Source organism: Alligator mississippiensis, chromosome 7 (genome assembly GCF_030867095.1).
Source record: "Alligator mississippiensis isolate rAllMis1 chromosome 7, rAllMis1, whole genome shotgun sequence".
Lineage (NCBI taxonomy): Eukaryota > Metazoa > Chordata > Crocodylia > Alligatoridae > Alligator > Alligator mississippiensis.
The window spans coordinates 84131326-84151493 of record NC_081830.1 but is presented as its reverse complement, the minus strand read 5'-3'; the positions used below and the strand labels follow the sequence as shown (position 1 = coordinate 84151493).

The 20168-nt window shown below is 45.1% G+C and overlaps 1 pseudogene; it reads right to left on the bottom strand.

Moving 5' to 3' along the window:
• Positions 1-2858: 2858 nt before the first annotated feature.
• Positions 2859-19170, bottom strand: LOC102566736 (cytochrome P450 2J6-like; annotated as a pseudogene).
• Between the last annotated feature and the right edge of the window lie 998 nt (positions 19171-20168).

Genomic DNA, 20168 nt, shown 5'->3' with positions numbered 1-20168 from the left:
AAACCCTCCATATAGGGGGCATTAATCTAATACCTTACTCTCAATTACCTTAAAAAAATCGAATTAAAAAAGATTACATAAAATCAAAGATAACAGTTTACTGCGTTAAAGTTAATTCAAGTGTCGGCATCTTTGATTATCTTATATTTACCATTGATCATAATAGCCATTGTTATATTTGTGTGTTTTAGTTATTACATTTTACAATATCTCAAAACAAAGTTAACCACGCTTTTTGCTTTTATATACACCCGCTTGCCAAACACTAACAATGATGAACAAAATGGTCTATATATAAACATGATGTGACTTGCTATGTCATGGGCAAGGGGACATGTCACAACCAAATTAAGCAGTGCCCATGTCACAAACAAGTAAAACCATTCAAAACAGTTTTTTTCTGCACTAGGTTAACTAAGGGTTAACAATAATGCTAATAACCACTTTTTTTTTGCTGCGCCTGTCAAAAAAAAATTTATAACTCGACACCAACATAAAATAAAACTTAGCCTTCTGTGCTATACATAAATCATTATAATTGGTCGAAATGACAGGGGAGTGTCCAGGAGTGTCCCTATGATAACACCCTAGCAAAGACTGCTAGATAATTGGTGATTCTAATTAAATTTATGACGTGACAAAAAACAATTGGCTATTATACAAATAAAACCCGTCTTCACTTCCGTGAAGAACGGGAGACCTCCTTACACACACCTAAAAAACCTCTGAAGGTATGCATGAAAATAACTGACAAATTAATCACTTGTCAGTCTCCCCCGTCTCGGCCCAATTCTCAAATGTAAATCAACGACCTGCCGGCCCGACCTTTTTCTCCATTTATCTGCCCGACCGACAAACTCTTATACAGACCGACATACGACCTACAAACCTTAAGCTATAACTAACTAAATATCTCTGACCTCCGCTATTCACCACCTTAACGGCGTAAATAAATAATCCTGCTTTACAACTAATAAGCGTCCACCTAATTAATTCCACTCCAAGCGTCACAAGTACCCGCCTGACGGCCTGTTAAGGCCCCGGACCCTTAACTGCCCGGGTGGGAGTCAGGGAGAGCTGCTGGCTGGCTGCCCTGGGTCCCGACAGCAGGCTGCTAGCTAGCTGGGGGCTCTCCAGCTCGGAGGTGCCCTATCCAACACTTCCCTGAGCCCACCCGGGCTTCCAGCACAACTTGCACCATCCCACCAGGTTTCTGTTAGCCCTACTAAGTCGTACGTGTTTTCTGCAAGCAGGAGTGCTAGTTCATCCTGCTTGTTCCCCAACCCAACCGCCCACCTGCCGCCTGCCGCCCACCTGCCGCCTTCCCGTGCTTCCCCAGGGGCAAGCAAGCCCATTCCTGGGCAGTTTCAAGTGGCAGGAAGGCAGAAGGGACAATGCACAGGGCACTGCTCCCCAGGCGGGCTCGGGGAAGAGTTGGATTTGGCGGGTGCTGCCTTTCAGCTGGGGCAGCATCTAGCCTGCTAGCAGCTTGCCTGGGCGGCGGCACCACCACAGAGGGAAGGACCAGGGCCCCCCACAGCTCAGGGGTCACTTAGCCTGCCAGCAGCTCGCATGGGCAGGCTCTCCTGGAGAGAGAAAGAAGAAAAAAAAAACAAAACTGTGAGGGACCTAATCCTTTCTTTCTTTCTTTTTTTTACAGAGCCTGCCTCTGGCCAGGGGGCAAACTGCCGGCTGGCTCTGAGCTGCGGGGGGACCTTGGTCCTTCCTTCCACGGCAGCAGCACCCACCCCGGGCAGGCTGCTATCTCAGCTCAGAGGCAGCACCCACCAGATCCAACTCTTCCCCAAGCCCACCACCCCATGCACTGTCCCCACCACCTTCCCGCTGCCTGGGACCACCAAGGAACAGGCAGGTTTGTGCCTGGGGCAGCACAGGAAGGCAGCAGGAGGGTGGCTGGCTATGCTGGTGGCTGGAAAAGGTGGTGGGGACTATGCAGGGTGCTCTGGAAGCCCGGGCAGGCTTGGGAAAGTGTTGGATCAGGTGCCTCTGAACTGGGGCAGTCCCCGGTCCACAATTAGCCCTCCCAGGTGGCCCCGGGGGTGCCACCACTGTGGGGGGAAGAACTGGGGCTCCCCACAGATCAGGAACGCTTGGCCCACCAGCAGCTCACCCCCTGGCTGTGGGAGGGGCAGGCAGTCTCCATGGAAGAAAAAAAAAGAAGGAAAAACATAGGGCCCCACGCCACTTCTGCCTTCAGCCCGCCTCGTCCAAAGCTGGGGGGTGAGCCCTCAGATTAAACGTTTCGATGTGACAAGTAACTATGTTGCAAACTAAACTACGTGGGGATGTGGTTTCGTTTGTAGCATACCAAACTCATTTTAATCACAAAAAACTCCCGTACGTGTAAAGTGTGATGCAATTAAGCCGCAAAAAAGGGCAATTTTTGTCACATGTACAAGTGCCCTACAAGACTAAAAATACGAACAGTTTTTATTATTATTTGAAGAGTTCTGAGTTCACGTGTTTGAGCAGGAGGATTTATTTTTACAACCCAGGCATCTCTCTTGTATAATGCATTATGGCTTCCACCTCTTTACGTTTTTCCTCCTAGTACAAGTGCCCTGGTCCGGACCAAAGTCAGATTCTAAAACGCTGCTCGTTACTTTTATTTGTAACTTTAGAGAAAAATTTACCATTCTGAGAACAAGAGACTAGTGAAACAGAAGCAGCGTCCAGGTGTCTTCCTCAGGGCGCTGTAGCCTGAGACAACATCCCTCAGTGGGAGAGACTGATGCTCACAGAAGTGCAAAAGGATAAAGGCATGAAAGAAACCCCCCCGTAGCAGCCAACCTTGCAGAACGGCTTTTCCCCTGGTCCACAACATGCTGTGCTGCAGTCTAGTGACGAACTGCACAGAGCGTATATCGATGGGGCTGCATCATGCTCCCAACACCAAGGTCTGTGTTGATTTCTGTCACTCCCTCCGGCAGGGTGAATGTGAATGCCCGCAGCAGGTTGGACAGAAACAGGAAGAGCGTGATCCTGGCTAGTAGCTCTCCAAAACACACACGCTGCCCTACAAAGGGAAAGGGTAGGGCAGTAAATACCCTAGGATTTCATAAACGTTAGGGGTGGAAGGGACCTCGAAGATCATCAAGTCCAGCCCCCCCGAAGTCACGTCCCACATCCTAACCTACGTGTCTTGTTCAGAGCCTGCGTTGCTTATTTGCTGTGCACCAAAGGCAAAAGTATTTTACTGAACTTGATATTTTCTCTCCCAACTGACTGACTGAACAATGCAGAAATGCAAGTCTTCTTGCACTTCTCCTTCGACAAATCCCATCTGTGGTTACAGGAGGTGGGCAAAACTTGATAGGGACTGCTCAGTACAATTTGAGGCTTCACTTGTCAGTCTTTATGCATCATTGACACTATGAATTTCATAAGAAGCCCTACATTTCGTCTGTGCTTCTATTTTACCCCAGTGCTGGTTGGCTGTTCTCCTTTAATATGTATTGATATCCAAGGTTGACAAGCACGTGGTATCCTGCTAGCTAAAGCTTTCTCTGTACATGGCCGAGCGTGTACAGATCTTTGCCATCACGTTTTTTAAGCAAGTCATTCCGAGCTGTTCCGAGTCTTTATTTCACATGCAGACAAGCAGACTTGACAGCAACCTCCAAGTAAAATGTCTTCAGGAGTATCAGAGGAACCTGGAAAATGGCCCGGGCAGCTTTTTTAACCCACATCCTCCCAACCTTACCAAAGAGTCACCGGATGATGAAACAGGCAGCACTGGGGAGCCAGTCAAGCACCTGACATTACCCTTAGGGTTGGGACCTCAGAAAAATAGGTGACAAGTGTTGAAAAAATTCCTCTTCAGAAATACAAATGTTTCAAACCCCTTCAGTCAGGGAGAAAGAGAAAGCATGTATGTTTTCAACCCAAAGAATTGGAGTTTCTGAAATTATAGGCAACTCGAAACTGAGCCATAGTGCAGAAAGCACAAGGATTTCTTACTTGAATACTTTGTGCCTGCACCACCTTTGATTCTATTATAACGGCTCCTACAAGCACCTCCTGCATTCAACATTTCGCATCCTGACACTTTCTCCCAGTTGCTTAAACTGTAAAACAAACTTCAGTCATTCAGGTGAAGTTTCTCAGGCCAGATGTTTTGGCAGGGGCCAGAGATGTGCTGTCACCCACTCACCAAAACCTCATCCAAACACAGCCAAGTTAACAGTCTCCGTAGATCGCTGTTTGCACAATTCACCCACGTTTCTACCTGCACTGGCTGCAATCAGGTCAGGGCTGAGACCCATCCTGGAATCCTTGGCCATTTGAACACGACACCTTTTAGCAGGTTTAAAGTGGGTTAAATGCCTTTTGCACTGCTTTAATGGCATTGCTGTTTGCACATTTGGTGGCGTATTGCATGTTAATTCCAGCCACTTAGCACATTCAGCTGCGAAATCCACTTTAAATGACTTTGGGGCGCTGCAAAGTAAAGCGCCAACGAGGGGTTTTTGTTCCTACCCTACAGCCGCGGAGGAAAGCACCGGGCTCCATGCGGCGCAGGGGCTGTGCGGGTAGCCCGGCAAGGCAGGCTCCACAGAAGGGGGGAAAAAAAGCAGCAAGCCTGATCTTCCCCCCACTCCCAGAGCCTGCCTGCACGCCTGAGCCGCATGGGGCCTGGTGCTTCCCTCCGCGGCTGCGGTGTCCCCCAGGACCGCCCAAGCCGGGTGCTGCCTGGGAGGGGGCCGGCACTGCCACAGGGAGAAGCACCAGCTCTCCCCCCACACACAGCTCAGGGACGGCTCTGCCCACCAGAAGCTCGCTCTCCCCTTCCCTCCCCTCCCCTCCCCTCCCCTCCCCACCACTGGAGAGGCAGGTAAGGATCGGGCTCCAATGCAGGTGTACACGACACGGGAGTTTACTTCGCCCTAAATTGAAGCGGTGTTTTTAAAAAACCACCGCTTCAGTTTCAGGAGAAATAAACCCCCGTGTCGTCTGCAAATGCCCCTTTCTTCCCATCAGCCAGGGGATGTTGTAGCCCCAGAACTCAGAACGTGGACATTTCTCTATGTAGGGTTCCTCTTCATCACAGAGGTGTAACAGGATGTCCAAATGCCCTGGAAAGCAGCAACGTACAGTGTTACCAGCATCACTGCTCACATGTCACCATGGTGGCTGGTCCAGCAGCACAGCCAGTTGCACATTTTCCTCCCCTGAGCCCCAACCCTCCTGGGGTTGGCAATCAGGGCTGGTGCCCCAGGTGCCCTCCCCTTTGTTAGCCTGCTGCTATCCCATATCAGCAACAGGTCTCAGGGAAGATGACATACTCCAGGGCTGCAAGCTTTCCCATGGGCTCTTCTGGAGTCCCCCCAGTCCCTGCTCTTAACCACAAACCCTGCAGAGAAAAAAGACTTGAGAGCTGATGCTGGGGACAAGTCTAAAGCAGCTTCATGGCTGAACTTCTAGCTCTGGTGCGAGTCAATGGACTGCTATGGATGCAACATGGAGAAGTCCCACCTGTCCTGTGCTTTTTGTGTTCTTGCAATGGCACTCATGGAGGAGAAAAGGGGGAAAAGCCTGACTGGGGAATGCTGAGGAGCACCGGGCAGGAAGAACAAGAGCGCAAGAACAGCAGTGGTGGGAGGTAAGGACGAAACTGGACAAGGATAGGAGCCAGAGGAGGAGGAAATAGAAGCAGAAGGCTCTGTAACAGAAGCATCTTCTCCAAAAATGGGACAGGAATCCAGGGCCCCCGATTCTCAGCATACCCCTGCTGTTCTTCAGATGGCTGTGAAGCCACGGGCCAGTGCAGGTGGAGGGTCCACAGGCAGGACCATGGTGAACTGCCACTAGTTATTCCTTTAGCTCAAGCGAGAGAAGTCTCCACTACAGATTTAAAGGTCTTTTCTGTACTCACCCTCACCAAGGGGTTTGCTGCTTCAGAAACATTAATTGGTATTAATTAATGTTAATGGGAAACTGGATCACAAGTTTCATTACAGCAAAATCTGTCAAGTATCCATTAACGCTGAGAACCGAAAATAAATCAAGAGCCCAATTATTCAGATTACTTAGCATTTTTGCACATTAAATATGTTCAAAACAGCTCCACCTGATGAGAGCCGCAGTTGTGAGCAACCAGCAATTCTCCAATCTGGTCTGCAGCGCCCAAAGTTAGGTAACCAGAAAATGAAGAACACAGGATTCACACCAGCTGTCAAAGGTCTGGTGTGTGCGACTTGTCGGCGATCACAAACACTCTGTGGCAAGGACAAGGGCAGAATCCCGGTCTCAAAGATGATGTTCAACTGCCTTAACTATGGGCCCATCCTCTCTTCCTACACTCCACCGTCTCATTCACCACTCGATTGCCAAACGCTGCAGCAAATGGCACAGGGGTCCTACACAAAAAGCCTCATTGCACTAACTCACTCACCCCCAGAGAACCAGCCATCCAGTGCACTCACTGCAGCGTGGCTCTTCTGGAAAACACAGGGTGTGATCATGTGACTACAGACCACATGCACACCACATAATGCACACGCACACACACACACGGGCCAAATTATAACAGCCTCAGCCACCCTAACTCTAGTATTTCTTAATATTTCAAGGCTTTGACTTTGCAACTGTAACGTACTTTGGTATAAGACAGGGATTTTCTGTCAGTAATATTTCCAATGGTCATACTCCAGAAAAGAAATTTTACCCTTGGAATAACAAAAATGGCAGGACAGAGAAAAATCCTAAGAGCAACCACACTGAAAAGAGCTTTAATATCAAGCTCTATAAAACCTCTCCTGAAATGAAAAGATCGATACTAATGTCTACACTCTCAGACTAATGTTCAGAAGCATTTCGCAGTCAGTGCTTTTACCTGTGGAGAACGGCAAGAAGGCTCCTCTGCTCACAACGTTTCCATCCTTGTCCAGGAAGTGGTTTGGGTTGAACTCTTCAGGCGTCTCCCATTGCCCAGGGTCCGTAAGAACAGAGTCGATATTTGATAAAATGATAGTGTTCTGCAAAGAAGCAGCAATTTGCTCAGTGCCATGTCATACTTTCTGTCCATCAGAGGAGTCAATAAAGGCAGAACTGTAAAGATTTCAGTCATCTTTAACTGCACTACACTGGCCGTCCGACGCAGAGCTGGTTGAAATTCTTCACCTGAAACAAACTAAATAGGACCTTGCACTGAAGCCACCAACTTTCACTATGTTTTCACTCTCCAATTTTGGAGCGTCTCAGTCAATACTGAAATATCCGAAGCTTCACAGTTTTTGTTTTTCCTCTATTGCTCTTTTTAGCATGAATTGATTTCTGCCACTGGGTACAACAAAATCAATAAGGTCTAGAGTTTTGTGGTGTTGACTTTTTCAGTTCTATTTTTCTTTTCCTTTTACTACTTAAAAAAAAAAATTCAGGTCTTGAGATTTTCTATAGGGCCACAGTTAGCCAGTTCCTTTTTGCTGTGTCTTCTGTAACATTTGCAAAGTTGAAAAAGTTTTGAAATGCTGCACATTACTAGGACTACTAGATCAGAGCACGATGAGAATTAATGGGTGCATCTTCTACTGGTATTCCCAAGACTCCCACTGGCACAGGGCCACAATGCAGAAAGCTGTTTGCACTTCTGCCACAAAGCTCACTTATCATATTCAGCCTTCAAATCTAATGAATCTTGTTTGACTATAGCAGCATTTGCATTTTCACCAACTGGCATTTTTCCATACTGGCCTCTGGCTTGTATTCTAACCCATCCAAAGAGCACAAAACAACTGCAGATGCTTCCTCTGCCTGAAGAAGGGTGTTTGCATGCAAAAACTTGCAAAGAAGAATTTTCCAACTATTTTAGTTGATCTAATAAAAGACATTGGATTTACCCAAAGAACCTTGTTACAACACATGCTTTCTAAAATCAGAAGGAAGAGGAGCGTAGCCAAGTAGGCCATGTCTCCATACCTCTGGAACTGAAAACCCCAGCAGGGTAGTGCAATTAAGGCAACTCTACTGTAACGCAGGATCTCATGAATTACAGCATTTGTGTAGGGCAGTTTCTTGCGATCTTCGTAGCAGATTGTGTAGGAGGGACCCAGCACAGCATCCAGTTCCTGCTGGACTTTCTCTGAGGGGAAACATTCAGCTATTAATATACCAGGTATTCTGCACCCTGTAAATGTATTACTCCACGTGAGCAGTTCCCTTTGAATTATTTTAGTGATAAGAATAAAATATATACAGACAAGAAAGGAACCCTAATTTTTATAAAAATAGCAATATAAATAATAATAACTTCTATCTCCCAAACAAATGACCTACTTTGAATTTATATTTATATTTTGCGACTGCATACACATTTATGGGTGATCTTTTACTGAGCAATCCATATGGATGTGAGAGACACAGGCAAGCTTTTGAAGAACTTGCACAAGCCTTAGTCATATCTGTTACCTAGGGCTTCTGTGTCTCATTTTTTTCTCAGAGACCTAAAGAAAGATACAGTGGTACCCAAAAGCTTCTGTGTGTCCCTCCCACCTATACAGCTGGTTCAGTAAAAGATACTGCCTCTCAGGTTTCCTGGGACACCGCAGCTACAGAATCACCCCATTACCTACTTACCACTTGGCCTCTTACAGGTTGCAAATCGGGTTAGTGTCTTGAAACGAACACTGTCAGGACACTGGAGACCTTCCACCGCCCCAGCCCCCATTAGGAAGAACTGAGTTGGGATCGTGTTGTTTTGTGGGGTTTATATTCAAAGTAAAGGAGGGAACTGGGAATACAATAGCAACTGTGTATTAAGAAATTCAATTAACATTACAATTAGGAAATGTCCTCCACCCCACTTTAGTTATGATGTATGATGATGAAATCTTGATTATTTTTACTCATTCATAGAGGTGTTTTGAATCATTTGCAAAATATAAATTTCTTCACAGTTTTATCATGTTTATAACTAGCCTCAATAGGAACAGAAATACATTTTTATTAAGTGACTAATTAGTAGCATAATCCAGTGTCCAGGGTGGTGACAGGCAACCAGAGGATCACAAGAGATGCTTTCATCAACAGAACACCTTGCTTGCCCTGACATATTCTGAGGATAAGGCATCTCATCTAAACACTACTGAAAAATACTGAAGACTTCTAATCAGCCCACAGTATTTTATTTATATTACAAATGTTACAGGGAGACTGATATGCAATTTAGGTTTTAAAAATGAGTTTATATAGCATGGACCATTGAGGAGCAACGACTGCTCGAGTAAATAACCTCTTTGGCAATAACAAGCATGGTACTGTAAGCATAATGCTTATGATGTACAGGTTTCCATTGATTTATGTGGGTTCTTTATATGTGAATTCACTCTTATGCGATGAGCATGTTTAGACCCATAATTCGTTATATGCAAGGTAAATTCACTCTTATGCGATCAGCATAGATGCCCCCCACCCAAGCAGGTCAGTCTGTGGTGGGAGGGGAAAGGGCCGTGGCTCCACTCACCCCAGCCCCAGCTACAGCGGCCCTGGGAGTGGCCGGCGCTAGCAGCCTGCAGCCACTGGGCTGCACTGTGGTCCGCCTGTCCCCCTGCGCCTGGGCTCACTCCAGCTCCTGGGCTGCACTCTGCCCTGGTGCAGGCAACTGGTGTCGGCCACTCCTGGGGCCGCAGCAGCTGGGGCGAGTGCCGCTCTGTTCCCTCTGCTTGGCCACCTTGTGCAGCCCCAGGAGCAGCACCCCTCCCCCTGCCCCTTCCCTAGTCCCAGCCTCACTCCCTCCCTCACTGCCATGGGAACCTATCCCTATTTGTTACATTGTAAAGTGGGTTCACTTTATGCAAATTCGATTTATGCACCGTTCTCCGGGGACACATGTACAGCATAAATTGAGGGAAACCTGTATAAATATACCACTTGGCATGTCAACTCCTTCCATCCGAGCACCTGATCTCTTCCACAATCAGAATTCAGTGCATGTGTAGTGCAAGTATACCCCCCTCGCTCTACCCATTCTCTTTTTCCTTCTCTTCTCTCCCTCATTCGTTGTTATATTTATTAACAAGAATATTTGTTGTATTTCATAGATTTCATAGACATTAGGGCTGGAAGGGACCTCGGAAGATCATCGAGTCCAGCCCCCCGCCCAAAGGGCAGGACGTCAGCTGGGGTCACAATATTAACAAAAATATTCTTTCTTCTACATATCACATCACAAGAAATTATTACATTTGTAGCTTTAGACATACAGACTGCAATGAACCCATCTGGATTGCTTATTTAAAATTGGAATGCTTAATATTTTCCTATGTATAAATTAATCAAACACACTGGGGGTGGAAACAGGCACCCTCTGATGTCTCATTTGTGCACCTTCAAAAATTTAAAGCCAGCAGAAATCCTGATCAAATGGATGCCCTTATGCTTTGTTGTACCACAACAGGAAAATCAGCAGTGTAACAAAAGGTTTAGACTCCACTATTTTACTGTGGCAGACAAATATTACCTTGTGGTACTTTCAGGGCAGAGGGGTAAGAAGGGCTTTCCCCTGCCCAGCCAGCCCCAAAGGCTGGTGCCAGTTTTGGGCAACCAGCAAACACACTGAAGTATAGGTTAACCTGCTCTATCTTTTTTGGCAGGGGCTGAACTCCTTCAGCGGCCTTCCATCCCCAAATCATAATAAGAGCTGTACAAGCTGATTCCCTCATGTGTTTCAAACTGAGCATGTCCCAATCTTTGGCCTCTTGATGAGCAGACCCCACAGTATTTTTGGGCTACACAGGGATCCTTAGCTTAAGTAAAAGAAGCATTGCTGCAGAGCATGTGAGGAAGTAGAGAAGGAAAACGTACCCAGTTACTACCAGTTTGACTATAAAAGTTATTTATTGCTAAGTATATGAAATGTATAATGGTACTAGTAGTAATAGGCATGCAAAGGAAAAACAAACACAAACAATTACAGTACTACCCTGGTTTCACTAAGTATTTGGGGAAACTTAGCTCAAGCTTAACTAATACAGTTCAGGTTCAGAAATTTATGCCTAGAGAGAAAACAGAGAGAGCGTGCTGGGATCTCACCAGTCCAAGGCACTCGGGTTGCAAAGCTGACAGGTAAAGTTCGTAGCACGATCCTTGAAGGGAGACGACATGTTTCCTCCAGACTCTCAAGAAGAACAGTGGATGGTATCAGAGAGATTTTTTTCTTCTTGAAGCGCACACACTGCTGCTTTTTTACAGATTTTTATACCCTCAGCTCAGCTTTTTCAAAGCATTCTCAATAATGTAAATCATTGTCTTTTCTCTTGACAAGGGGTTATCTGGTTTGGAACATCTCAAGAAACTGATTGATAATCAGGAAACACATAAGGTTAAGGAGTAACCAGATACTTGGGAGCCAGCTTGAAATTCCTATGGATAGCAGATATACTGATGAGCTATCTCACGGTTTCTTCAGAAACAATAAATAGCTTGCAGCATCAGGATTTTGGATTTTTACTTGTTGTGAACAAGCCTCAGCTTAGCATGACTTTTCCAGATCTTACTATAGTCTTTTAACAGACTTAAGGCAATTATTGGGGTGTTTATAACCTTTGGGCAGGAGGACTTCCACCAGTCGACCTGGGAAAAGTATGACAACAATTGTGGTCAGGGCTCCAATGGGCTGGATGCTGTGATGAACCCCTTTACCATGGTTCAAATGTCGCCCATACCCTCTCAGACTCAGTCTCTTTGCCTCAGCATTCCCTAACCTGGCAACCGAGTTTTAGTCAATCAAGTTTAAATAGGCCTCCCATAGTGGGACTGAGGAATGTACAGCCCGAGATGCCTATTAAACTTAGAGGTGTGTGTGTCTGGGGGGAGTGGGGGGAGGGGGAGGAGTCCTTTGTAAATCCAGATTAGAACTGGTCTGATAAAGGCTGAGCTGGGTGTGTGCAAACATGGATTGATTAGCATTTGGAGCACAGATTCCCCATCATGCAGTGCTCCCCCGCTTCTCTGATCCCAGAATTCACTGCAGTCTCTGCTTCAGGCTTTCTGTTCTCCATCTCTCATGTAAATGAATGGTCATCTGGATCCATCTCAGATGCAAATGAGACCTAGGGCAGTTGTTTCACTCGTCACCGTTATCTGGAGGGTCTTAGGTGTGTCTCCCACTGCATCTTAATCAGTTTCGTTTAGGTGGGCGGAGTAAGTCCTTTGTGAGTCAGACAGGCGGTGTCCTGTGCCAGGGGTGCCCAAGAACACAGAGCTGAGATGTAACACCCAGCAGGACCTCGCCTGTGTTGTGCGAGTAGTTTGTGAAACATTTTGATTGAAACAGAAGTGCATTTTCCAGCAAAAACTGGTTTCCTCAGAAAACTCCCTGTCTCTGTTATCCTAGGTCTCAGGGGCTATAATTGCTTTAACGACAGACTTCAATCTCTTCCTACCTTGTGAAATCTCCTTTCACCTTGTGGCATCTTCACCTACCCCTTCCAGAACAGATTTGTGTTATCTTCCCATCATTGCCTTGGTCTACCTCAAGGTCTGACATCCTCCACTTCAGCTTCCAAAATCTGTCTTTCATTCCTCCTCTCAATGGTTCTCACAATAAGCCCGGCCCATTTCATTCTCTGTGCTCTGTCTTGCTCAGGGCATCAGGTCTTTCAGAAAGGTCCACAAGCTCTTGATTATGAACCTTTACGAAAGACCTCATGTCTTCAGCAAGATGAGAGCACGGAGAATGAAAAGGGCAGGATATACAGGGAGAACCCATAAGAGAAGGCAGGTGAGACAAATTTTGGAAGCTAAGGTAGAAAATTCTCTAGCAGTTCTAATCCTAATAGCTAGGTTAGGTGTACATGGTGACCCCTCTGGGACCATCTCTTACGCTAAAGCTGTACAAGAAAGAGCTCCCAACAACAACAGCAAAAAGAAAAACTGAAAAAAGAAATGTGTGCCCAGATTGCAACTTTTTTGAATCAGAGGACCATCTTGGGCTGCGGCTCATCCGACTCAGCAGCTACTGCAAACCCATCTGAGACCTCAGATCATCTTTAAAAAGGACACAGAAGTGCCTCCCTTCCTACACAAAGACTGTCCATGGCTTGTGCCTTGTCCCATCTCACCTTGGATATCAGGTTAAGCCACCATATACAGCATTGCCCAATGTAGGCTGGTGGTTTCAGTTTCTATTCCTGCCAGAAAGAGATCAAATATAGATTGAACCAAGTTATCTCCATTATATGTCGACCTGGGGTCTTCTTTAGTCTGTGGATGAGAATTAGAAAGATAGTGTTAGAGCACTGGAGGCAAGACTGTGTAACAGCATGACTTCATTGCTGTAGCGTGCACTATCTGCTATTCCAACACAAAAAGCGCTCTTCTATAAAAATCAGGAAATGAAGCTTGTTGGATAACTTCAAGAGATCTGAAGAGATTTCCTGCAGCAAATACAGAACCTCTGCACCACTCTTCTTCATGTGGTCTTATATTTTGTAAGCCTGAAACTGTACAATTAGCAGTAATGCGCTATCATCTGAAAATCCTGCCTTCGCACTCACTCCTTTCCACAGCTCACCAAGTTCCTAAGCTGGTACCATTGTGCACATAGCATGTCTTCTCCTACACCTCTTCGTGCTATCAGTCATCTTCTCCTGCTGACCAATCACTGCCCATTTACCAATTCAATCATAAGCTCTCTATTATTACAGTAGCATCCCAGATTCCCCGGCGGTGCTTTGGGACCCCATAGGAGCTATAGTCACATACTGCACACACACTCACTTTGGCCATCTGAGCCAGGTAGAAATCAATGAAATTCTCGGGTTCATCTGTTCTGCCAATCTCCTCATGGCTTCTGATCTCCTGCCGTATGAAAGAACGCACGCGTTCAGTGCCACAGAATGTCTTCTCTTTAGGTCCAGGAACACAGTCCATGACCCAGGGAATAAATTCATACAGCTGTAGAGGAGACACGGAAGTGCTGCAAATCATTTGACATTTCCAAAGTGTTTACAGATGCTGGTACAGGCAGGCTGATGGAAGAACCAGTGAATTAAATACCCCAGCAATTGCATTTTCATTAGCACATGGAAGCATAGCATTGGGATGAAGTTTATGAGGCAGCAATCTACATGGCTCATGGTTTCTATTCCTATGTTTAAAACTATAACATCAGACTTGTAGAATAATTCCAGATTAGACACCATTTTGAATAGAACTGCCTTGACACAGCTAAAATAACATTAGGGCTCAAAAACCAGCCTTCTCTAACACAATCATGGCCATTTATTTCCATTTTTGTTGCTTATGAAGTGACAGTTAAGGCCAAATTCTGCCCTCATTTCAAGGGGGCTGCACAGTGTGAAAGCCCCAGCAGATCTGTCTGTAAAGTTTAGGATAGACTAAGCATGTTTAAGATGTTGATGTCCTTAAATTATTGTTTCAGAACCAGATGTGAAAGTTTCAAGCTACTAGTACACCGTACAATGTATGGAGAGGAGAATGGAGGATAACAACAGTCAAGTTACTCACTATGCAAACTCTTTTCAAACAGAAGAATACAGGTTCATCTAGAGCAAAACATTACAGCTGACAGAGCACTAGTTCCTTTTTGCATAGAGTCATTTAGAACACAAGTGCCTGAGCACTTCAGTAGAGGTCTGCTAGGTGGGTTTCAAGCTCCCACAAAGGAAAGTTACACTGGTCAGGGTAGAGGTGCAAGTTTTATTCACATTGGCACGTGGCACATTGGCCAGGTAAGTATGTATTTGCAGATCAATTTGTTCTGCTTGCATTTCATTTAGTTTTAACTCAAATGCAATTTTGCATCATTGCTGGATTCTTCGCCTATTAGTTTATGATAAATATTACTTTAAATATTAATTACCCATAGATCTAAAGCCTTTCTTATTCCCCTCCCTCCCTGTGGCAGCATTATACCATTTCCTTTCTGGGGGAAAGCGGTTATGCTGTATATTCTGGACTTATCTGTAGCCCCGTTCCTTCCTAGGCTGAATTCCAGTGGCTCGAGGTAACCCATACGAAATCTCCCTATTTTTGAGAGCTCAATCAGTACCCCTCCCTGCCCCTGCCTCTGCCCCCCTGATCCCACAATAAATAGGTCTGGGCTAGGTTCTCCATGACTTTTCTGCTGGAGTGCAAATATAAGTTTTCAAAGCCATTTCTCACAGTACTTAAGATATACAACATGATACTCAGAAAATACTGTACTGAGATATGAGCATGTACAAAACTAACTCAGGTATCTCTGAGCAGCATAGCCTAGGACTGTGTGGATTTATGCACAGACTTTCCTTGCTGGGTAAGAAATAAAGCCAATCATGCCAGGTCTATATGATTTACAAGACAACTTGGTGATCTGGAAATATGTATACCAGTTACAAAGACTCCCCATTGTTTGCACAATTTGGTATAACTTATTTGAATTATTTCACTCCCACCCTTACAAATTCCGAACTCTGCAGTCTGGTAACTGATATACAGGCCGTTGCTAGATGTGCTCACTGTTTTCTAAGCCGTGTTAGACAATTCCCATCACACAGTTTGAATCAAATTTCAATTTGGATTAAAGTTTAATAGATGATCATCAACCATCAAGGAGGTTTTCATGCATTTCTGCACTTTTGCAGTCGAGAAGCAGACAGCTGAACACTGACCACCAATCACAATCAGGGCCACAAAACTGGGCTCGCCTGCTACACCTGGTGGTGGGCACAAGCAACAGCAAGCCCTAGATATCTCCTGTACATAACTTATAAGGTTAATACAGTTTAAATTGCCTAGTTCAGGCTGCCCTAGTCTTCATTAACTTTAATCCTCATGCAATGAGGATTATTTAATTCGGACTGGAGCCTATTTTAATTCGGACTATAGGCATCCATGTGTATACAGTGATAGCTGTAGTCCTAGAAAAACGAAACATCTATAAACAGCCATAATGTCTGTTTTATCTCTCTATTTATTTTTTTCCTGTATACAGATTCCACAAAGTCTTCCCTTTACTGGGGATCATCCCAGCCATTTCTTTTTCACCATAGCCTGAAACTCCTGGGTTCACTTGCCCAGGGGACAAGTTAGTATATGCCAACACTGCTGTAGCAACATGCCCCAAGCTAAGCATGCCCAGTCCATCCACTCCAATGCAAATATTTCAAAAACAGAAATACGCCGCTAATGGCACTCCAAAGAGCTGGCAAGTCTCCCCGAGTCCGGTACCCATGCGCTGGTACCACCTTGAGGTGCTGACAAAGGGCAGCGGCTCAAGGGTCCCTTCTGCTGTGCTGGAGGCAGGAACACAAGGGCTTCTGTTATTTCCTGTTCTGCTTCTTCTGAGTTAAAGGGTGTTTGGGATGGGGAGGAGGGGGGAAATGTTGTGGATTTCAGGGGACAGCCATGGCCCCTTTGTGGAGCCAGCAGTGTAGGCTTGGGAGGGACACTGGAGGCAGATGGAAATTGGCTTCCCTGGGTGAGAAGCGGGGGAGTGGGAATAGGTGGGCCAGCAAGGGAGGAGAGGAGGTGGGGGAGAGGTCAGTCTGCACAGGACCGCATTGTAAGCTGGGAAGCACCAATGTGTTGGGCAGGAGACAGTCCTTACCTTGAGGCAGAGAAACAGGAGTGAGTAGGGCGCAGTTTTTAAGATTTTAGGGGGCTGTTTTATTTCCCCTTTTTCATTTTTTTAATCTGTTTTGTGGGTGGTTCTGTCTAAGCCGACCCGAACCTTCTTTGGGGAGTGTGGTAATAAATGTAATGCACAAACAAACAGGCCAACATCTTACTGTTAACATTTCACAGCGTAAGTATCGGACTAATGCGGACATCCCCAGGGCCAGGAGGCTCTATCCTATCTTTTAGTAGTTTTGCGTACTGTAGTAATCCTTTAGATAACACTAATAGGCAAACCTTTCAGCAGCATTTCTCATTTTCTATCTATTTTAAAATATCAAACGCAGTTTTCCTTACAAAATGCTGGAAACTGTTTCCAAATGCAGCTATATAATCAATGGATCCAAGGAGCCGATGGAAGTTTTCATCCTCCACAGAGAAGCAACCTTCGAAGACCACAGTACAGATCACATCTGCAACAGCGTGGCCCAGGAGCAGAGAAGGGTCCAGAGAGCTTCCTGCAAACACAGTGATTAGCATTTGCTATTAGTGATTTTCATTACCAGTTCTCCCTCTGGTGGGGAAAATTGGATTCAGCATTATAGCAATTCCCCTCTATGCTACTTAAATTGTTAGAGGGAAACTACAAGTGACTGAAAAAAGAAAAAAAAATTAAATTACAATTCAATCAACTGAATTTGCTCATTGAAGAGATGGAAGAAGACGAGGAAGAAAAGGAGCAATGACATCCTGGTCTAACAGGAGATCAGAGAGAGTACATTTGTAGATCTCATGTCTCACAAAAGCCAAGGGAGGGAAACCAAAGTCTGGGTAGGTAGCTGTGGTCTCCTCTCTAGCTGCCATAAAGAGCCTGACTATGAAGGGTACAACCTCCGCCACAACCCTTCACCTGAGCACTCAACGCTTCTGAACCAGAGTCCCAACAAGTCTGATCCATGACACAATCACCCCATCTGGCCGACCTTCTTTCTCTTGCATTACAAGAGGTTCGGGTGTCCCCATGATGTGTACGAGCTTATTCCAAGACAGTCACTCCTGCATTTGCCTGCACACATCCAAGCTTTTCCTTCTAATAAGTAGACACTTGCCTTCAGCCAACATTTGAACTGGGTTGTTTGGAGCGTGAGCTGTTTCTCAAGCCAGATGATAGCATAGCAGTAGTCATTTAACTTTACAATATCCCAGCTTACTTGTCTACAGCAGGGTAAAGGATGCTGTCAGGCATTTGCTCAGAGCTCCTACATTCTGGGGAAGAGGGGCACAGAATGACCTAAAAATAAATGCTACTAAAGACAGGGCAGTTTATACATAGGTATTCTGCAAAAAAAAATCCTCAACTACAATATTAAATTACAGCCCCTTGTCATCTCACCCAGAGTTTCATTCCTTTTAATCTATGAAAGAACCCAAAAACTTCAGATGGTCGCTCACTGCTGTCTCGCTCTGCCACAGGCTGGCTCACATGGTGAGAGCACGAGAGGAATCAAAAAGCACCTTTTGACGAACCTTTCATGCTGTCAAAGCACTCCACCAAGTGCCAGGCCTCCTCCTGTATTCGGTGCTCCTCCTTCCCCAATGCCAGCTTCTTCATGATCATGAACCCAAAGCATCTGAGCTGCTTCCAGACATGACTGTTAGAGAACGGAATAACTGCGGTCATGTAGAACAACATACGTGCCACGCTAAAATTGTGGTAAAAGCTAAATCATGTATACAGCAAGGGTTACACCCACAAGATTTTTCTGTCATAAGCCCAAAGAGGTAGAGCTATGCAGATTTCATGCAACTGCCATCTTCCTTTGATACAGGAAAGACATGGATTGAAATCACCCCTGAGAAATCCCCTGTTAAGAAAGGTTTATCTCTTGAAGCCAGGGATTAAAACTGCTGGGCAGTTGCAATTACTCACCCCTACTAATCACAGAACCGGGGAGCCTAGCACCACCAACATCTATTTGATTGATCTTATAACAATGATTTTTAAATCTGTTTTAATGTTTTGAGTCTTAAATGTTTTGAGAACTGATTTTTTTTAATTAATATTCAAGGACTTTAATATAACTACTGAACTTGTTTAGAGAAAAGTTTGCCTGGGTTAGGATTTTTCCAGCAGCTAGCACAGCGACTGATACTCTAGGGGCATTCTTACATTTGGATCCTCGCAGCTCAGAGAAATCTGCTGAAAAGAAATGTGAATCACTTCCTACACAGTATATAAGGAGCCTGTGCTCCCTTTTGAGCAGCCAGGGGAAAGCCTGCATTAAAGGCTGAGTTTTCAACCTGAAGCGTGCACAGGCACATGCACACACACACATGCACACAAGCACACACATGCACTGAAAGGAGAGATTAAATCTGTAACTATTGGGGGGGGGGTTGTTTTGGTTTGTTTGTTTTTTCAGATCAGTCTCAATTTGAGATGCAGCTCTCGTGATTTTATGGGGACCAAGTCAAAAATCTCTGCTTTCCCGAGGCTGGCAATACTGAAATTGTAGAAGAGCATGAAGAGGAAAAATAAGTAAGATTAAAAAATGGGATAGGGAAGGAGAAAAGATACTAATGATTAGTTAGACAGGTGAAATAGGCTGGAATGGCAGCTCTCAACAATTTAAAGAGTAACTGGACTCTGCCTTGGAGCAGGTATGGTGCGAAGGCCTGCTTTTCTGTACATGAATTTGAGGTTGAAGTATACACCTGAAAAGTTTGTACAAAAACTGGGTGTTGGCAGCGCTCCGTTCCCAGATCAGGAGCAGGTTTGTAACAGGAGCTGTGTAAAACTGGAGAGGGAAATATAAGCAGAGCTTGAACAAATCCCACTGTGCACAATCCTCTGGAACACAAACACTGGCACCGCAACTGCACACTCCCAACTGAACTAGCCCGCTTCGACCTACTCAAAGATAAACCTGGCAAACCTGAATGCCACAGCAGCTTCTCCTGAAAGGCCCAAACCTCAAAGGAAAATACTAAGCAAACCCCCACTTTTTTTTTTTTGTTTTAATATAAAAGTTGACCTTCAAGAAAACTTCACCAAGCTATTGAAAGAAAAAGTATTTCTGCTCCATGGGATACTCCAACAGTTCAATGTTTACTTAGGGACAAAAATGTGAAATACTGAAAATTTTCACAAACCATAAAGTTCTGAAAGACTGAAAATATGAATTCTCAAAATGTTGAAAGTAACGACTTGTGTCAGTCGCAATGAAAACGTCACTACCAGCGCCCCATCGAACAAAAACAAAATTTAAAAAAATCAATATTGACACTTTACTGCTAAAACCTTCCTTTCTAACAACTCTGTATTTCTCCTGGAATTTTTTTTTTTTGACAAACTGAACTGATGGAACATTTTTAACCCAGTACTAGTACTAGAGAGGTACTGAGCTGCGAGTGTTATGAGCCTGCTGGGGAAGAAGGTTCACTATTCAGGGATGGTGCTGGTGGAAAGGGGGTTCAAGCCTGGTGGGAGGAAGTCCAAACTCACAAAAGGACATTTTTAAGCAAACAGGAAAGGAGCTCTTAGCCTTGGCAGGGTCTGCCAGAAGGGGGATGTCTGAACAGGGGAGAAT